At 41.8% G+C, this 6251-nt stretch overlaps 1 protein-coding gene across 1 annotated transcript in view; it reads right to left on the bottom strand.

Annotated features, from left to right (window-relative positions):
- The window catches only part of LOC117505045 (gastrula zinc finger protein XlCGF57.1-like), a 58407-nt gene that overhangs the window by 45140 nt on the left and 7016 nt on the right, over positions 1-6251 (bottom strand). The gene's annotated exons all lie outside the window — the stretch shown is intronic.

A 6251-nucleotide genomic window follows, 5' to 3' on the forward strand; every position in this document is an offset into this window, starting at 1 on the left:
GTCCATCAGCAGTGGTCATGATAGTCAGTCTACGATCATATCGGTTGCTGACTTTCATATTGTAATATATGTAAAAACTATTATAGAGCAGCCATCTTGGATTTATGCTAATGAATTTTTTGCAGAGCTGACTAAAGTCTTATTGAGGGTTCTAAACATTTGAGATATGCCAGATAAAGACAAGACAAGCCTATAGAGATCAGGTATATGACAAAATTAATATTTCTGGCAGCCATATTAGATTTATGCAAATTAGGCTTAACGACAGAAGAATACAACATGTTTAGAATGAAAGGCCATGAGTGAAAACCCATTAGCAGAACTAAACGGCTCAAATATTCAAATATTTGCCCATGCAGTGAGGTTTTACCTTTTAGTGGTGGCCATTTTGAATTGTTTGCATTTTGAGGCTCTTGGGTAAAAAATACAGCTTGGCATACACCAGAAATGGATTCAGCACATCCAAATTATGTAAGAAAGCCTGTATGCCGACTTTTAATATGCCATGCCAAGAACTTTTTTATTATGCACATTTTGAGATTTTCCGACTAGTCTACACTGGAGAGAGCTGGTTTGGTACACTTCTGGATCCAAACGCAGACGACATCTTTCAAAAATTAAAGGAGTTGAGGATGAAGTGTCCCTCGTCTCTGCCCTGTACAATCTTGGGCCCGCTAAACTGAGTGCTGTGCTCGATGCATATGCACAGCTGAGGTGCCAGGTAGTCCACAGCTACAGAAAATAACAAGCGTTCCCGACTTTTTCCAAGCATCATATTGGTAGGACCACTTATATGAATAAATTAGGACCTATGCTCGGACTAATATATTGATCCCAAAAGGGTTATAAATAATGTTATTACTGCGACCCTCTCACCAGACAATATTTTCATTTTCATTTTTCATTTACATAGCACCAAATCACAACAGAGTTGCCTCAAGGTGCTTCACACAAGTAAGGTCTAACCTTACTAACCTCCAGAGCGGCAGTGGTAAGGGAAAAACTCCCTCTGAGGAAGAAACCTCAAGCAGACCAGACTCAAAGGGGTGACCCTCTGCTTGGACCATGCTACAGACACAAATTACAGAACAATTCACAAAACGAATACACAGGAAATACTGTTGGTGCACAGAACAGGAGGATCTCCAGCACAACTACCACAACCATCTCTGGATGGAGCTGCACCTTAGATAGAGAGAAAAAAACACAGTCAGGCATCAGAAAGACAAGAAATACGAGGTCTGTGAGAAAAGTATCGGACCTTTTTATTTTTTTCAAAAACCATATGGATTTGAATCACGTGTGATTGCATCAGACAAGCTTGAACCTTCGTGCGCATGCGTGAATTTTTTCACGCCTGTCGGTTGCGTCATTCGCCTGTGAGCAGGCTTTGTGTGAGCAGTGGTCCACCCCTCTTGTTGGATTTTTATTGCGAATAAATGTCTGAACGATTTGGAGCTTTGCTGCATCAATTTTTTTCCAGAAACTGTGAGAGACCTCCAGGTGGACACCGTTTGGAAAATTAATATGGCTTTCAGGGAAGATTTTATGGGGATTATACAGATTAAGGAGTGCTACTGCCGCTTTAAGGACGGCGCACAACTGCTGAGAGCGCGGTGCGCGCCCAGCGCTGATCGACATGCTCAAACAATCAGATCATTTCCAAAGTGAAGGCTTTGTTGATCCGGGACCTCGTCTGACTTTCACAAAAAGGCAGGAGATGTGGACATCAGTACTTTTTCGGCACATTCCACTGTTACAGGAGTTTTTTTCATGGAAAGAAAAGCGGAGGGATGCGCCACGGAGCCGTTCATTACGCGGCACAAAACCACCTCCGTGTTGGTCTCACAGGATGGCTTTCAGGTGGATTTCAGATGGATTCCGGTTGCTTTTCAGTCGTGTGATTATCCGATTGTGATTGTGCATGAGCTGGACATGCCCCAACATGTCCTGGAAGGCTTCATCACGGCGTTGCTTTGCGCCATGCGGCTCTATGGTGGTTTTGTCCCGCGTAATGAACGGCTCCGTGGCGCGTCCCTCTGCTTTTCTTTCCATGAAAAAAACTCCTGTAACAGTGGAATGTGCCGAAAAAGTACTGATGTCCACGTCTCCTGCCTTTTTGTGAAAGTCAGACGAGGTCCCGGATCAACAAAGCCTTCACTTTGGAAATGATCTGGTTGTTTGAGCATGTCGATCGGTGCTGGGAGCGCACCGCGCTCTCAGCAGTTGTGGGCCGTCCTTAAAGCGGCAATAACACTCCTTAATCTGTGTCCACCTGGAGGTCTCTCACAGTTTCTGGAAAAAAATTGATGCAGCAAAGCTCCAAATCGTTCAGACATTTATTCGCAATAAAAATCCGGCGAGAGGGGTGCACCACTGCTCACAAGCGAATGACACAACCGACAGACATGAAAAAACTCACGCATGCGCACGAAGGTTCAAGCTTGTCTGATGCAATCACATGTGATTCAAATCCATATGGTTTTTGAAAAAAATAAAAAGGTCCAATACTTTTCTCACAGACCTCGTACAGTATAATTTGTCAGCATTAAACAAGAAAAACAGGAAATACTAAGGTGATCGCCAGCCACTAGCCCTAAGCTTCACTAAAAGAACAAGAATTTAGGTAAAGTTGAGGCCACAGCCCGCAATATAGACATAATTTTGAAAAATAATTTGAAGTTACAAACTTATTTCAGGTTTACTCCATTTCTCTCTCTTTTTTATTATTGTTATTTTTGCTATTCATGATTTTGACAAAGGCTATTTTTGACTGGCCTTTTGCCTAGCAACAGTAATCAAGCCACTCTAAAGCACACATCCACAGACATAGGGATTGTCCAAATACTTATGGACGTAAAAGTCCCACTTACTTTCCTCTTTGATCTGCTTTGCATAGGCCCACTGATGTTTGAGAAGGGCCCATCATACAGAGAAAATGGACCATTACATCAAACACAGAGGGGCCATTAGCCCAGACCACCCTTCTCAAATATGAGTCAGTAATTCAGAATATTTAATTTTTTTTCCCCAAATTTCAACTCCTGTGTTGAATACTCTTCAAAATGAAAGGTTTAGTGCTCTTTGAAAGCATGCACCTGCATTTTTAGGCTTTACTGCCATTATATCAGCAGCATAAAATCATTTTATAATGACACTGGCAATAATATTGTTTATTGTCATATTTTCACTCATTGATTTATGACTACCTCAGAGGGTACTCTCCACTAGACACTGATTATTTGACGTGACCACAGGGGGTAATGATGACTCTATTAGTCTTCGTGTTTAAAATGGATCAGTGTTCCTTAATTCTGCAAAATATCAGGGGTCATGATTGCTTGATTTTGGTTTCTTCATTCAGAGCAGCACCACTGGATGTGGCATTCTAATACCAGGGGTGCAGCTCAGGAGATTGATCATGTTCTTGTAAGAAGAGACATGATATTTCTGTAGAACAGAAGGTCTGTACTCTGACCAGACTTGCTGCAATTTTCCTCAGGATTCAGTTGAAGCCCTGTGTTCTGCTGTCCGTTTAATATCCAAGACCAAATGGCTAGACTTCCAAGATTAGACTGTTTTGCTGGAGTTTGCAAACATTGTGGGTGAAGGATTTGCAACCATGGATAAACGTGATGACCCAAAAATAACATGCAAATTTTTCCATGATCATAGCATGAAAGTTAGCAGGGACTGAACTGAAGTCACAAAAGTCCACAAGTAAAGACACCCCTGTTGCTGGACACTATACCGCTACACAATAGCTTCTGAGCTTTCGTTCAAAAGTGATGGCTCAGATTTACTTATAAACAGGAGACAACACACTTCACCCCAAAACTCTTAACTTTTTCAGAGTGTCAGATTTTGGAACCTAAAATGTGGTGACATGCCATTTGTGTGGATACTAAAGCTGTGTCCATGGACACAGGACATCTCCATGATGCTGTTTTTAACAGACTGCCTGGACATGGAGATGGATCTGTTACATTGGAAAAAGTCAGAATACATTATTTCCAGGAGTTAATGGACTTTATTTAACATGCCACAATCGTGAGAGAACTGAAGGCAGAGCTGCAGCCAGCGATCGTGCATGCATGCGAACGTGCATGTGTGCATGAGGGTTTCTTTGATCGTGTGGAGTTTACACCCCCAATTCCAATGAAGTTGGGACGTTGTGTAAAATGTAAATAAAAGCAGAATATAATGATTTGCAAATCCTCTTCAACCTATATTCAACTAATACACCACAAAGACAAGATATTTAATGTTCAAACTGATAAACTTGAAACCAGTCACAGAAGTGCACAAAGTAATCCCAGTGGATCATCAGATGGTCACTAACAGCCTAAATTTAAATTGTTATGATTTCGGTGCAACATGTCTTTTAAATGTTTTTGAGAGCAGCACCTGGTTTGGATGGGCGTGCCATTGAACACTTTTTTGCACTGTTTAAACAACAGCGCCAGACCAGAACTTTTTTTTTTGTTGTTAACAGAACCAAGGAAAAATAGCTCATCCACAGTGCACGGATTAACTTTTTGTTGTTCTCTGACGTGAGGACAAAAAGAGCCTTGTTGATGTTTTCTCCTGCTCAGCACCACACAGAAGTGAAACACCTCTTAAAATACTTTACATGCCAAAGTAACTTTCTTTAATAACAGCCATCGTCACATTTCAAATGTGAGGGTTTTGTGCGTTTACTAACTGTCACGCACAAAACGCTGATCAGGTTATAACAATTAGGGAATAACCCTATTGTACTGATGATTTGCGGAAGTTCATGCTTGATATACACTCGCAAACTGAGCTAAAAGGAGTTTTAATCCAATTCCATCGTGTGCACGGTTTATTTTTCTGTAGGTAATTCGGTCGACGAGGCTTACCGTGAGGCAGCGTCACTCCAACAGCAGTCAGGGTGCGGAGTCCATCAAATGTGAAATGGTAATTCTGTATCAGAATTAGACATGGGCCGATAACCGGTTTCACGGTATACCACGGTATGAAAAAGCCGCAGTATCAAAACCACTAAAATTTTCCGTTATACCGTCCCTACGGTATGAACAGGTTATGAGAATTCTCGACAGGCAGCGCGGAGGCAGCCTCTGCCGCCCTTCCCCCTGGCGTGCACCTCTATCTCTGTTTACAAACAGGCAGCTAACATTAGCTAGCTCTGCATCATGGCTGAAGGAGGCGAAGGTCTAAAAGGACCAAGTCGGCTTTTTCGTTTTATTTTCCGCGGAATAGCCCTTCAAACCAAAAACGATTATTTTGGTATTTTCTCTAAATTAATCAGTGGTACAGTGCTCACAGCGGTAGACATCGTGTCAGTTAGTGCGCCTGAATCACGCGCGCTTCATATGCAAAGCTATACATAATACCGTGAAACCGCAGTATTTTGCCCACGGTTATACCATCCAAATCTCATACCGGTCCATGCCTAATCAGAATCCACAACAATACTTTCGTATATTAGCTCAAATTCACCCATTTTGGCAGCGGCGTCGGTACGCGACCTTCTCGCGCGCTCATCTACAGCGCTAACAGCTACCGGCGCGCACAGCCCGTGTTCTGTTGAATTGTGCTTCTCATCGCATAAATTGACAGTTCGGCGTCCCGACAATATTGCGCATGCATAGATGTGTGGAGGACAGTAATGACATTCGACAGGAATGACATCACGTCACAACACCAGTCAGAGCGCGGAGTAATACATCCACATGTGAAACGGGCAAATATTTTGCCACCATTACCCCGAAATTATACGGTCTGAGATTTCTCACATGATTAACCAATCAGGTTTGTGGGAAAAAAGTAATTGGATTAGAATTGTTAATTAACAGCTACATGGAGCACGTACAGGTTTAAAACAGTTTCAAAATGCTTGATTCATGATGTTGTTCATCCACATTTTAATGCTCAGTGAGCAGATTTATCCATTACGATAATTATCAAAGAGGTCATATTGTGCCAAATCACTTTTTATCTGTCTTTTACGTTTTATGTTTTTGATATTTAATGTTCAACAACAGCTCCACAGCTCTGAGTGTTTTCACAGATATTCTCCTGATTTACGCAGACTTTGTGTTTAACACCTCTGTGACATATGTAACAGAAATAGCCCCGCACCCCTCAGGTCCTCTAATTTTACCTCAGACCCCCCCACATGCACACTTTCTCCATAATCCAGAATTACAGCTGTATTCCAAAATGATAAAAAAAAAAAAAAACTGATATGCAAAGTGAAACTTGAT

The sequence above is a fragment of the Thalassophryne amazonica genome, chromosome 23, assembly GCF_902500255.1.
Source record: "Thalassophryne amazonica chromosome 23, fThaAma1.1, whole genome shotgun sequence".
In the NCBI taxonomy this organism is placed as follows: Eukaryota; Metazoa; Chordata; class Actinopteri; order Batrachoidiformes; family Batrachoididae; genus Thalassophryne; species Thalassophryne amazonica.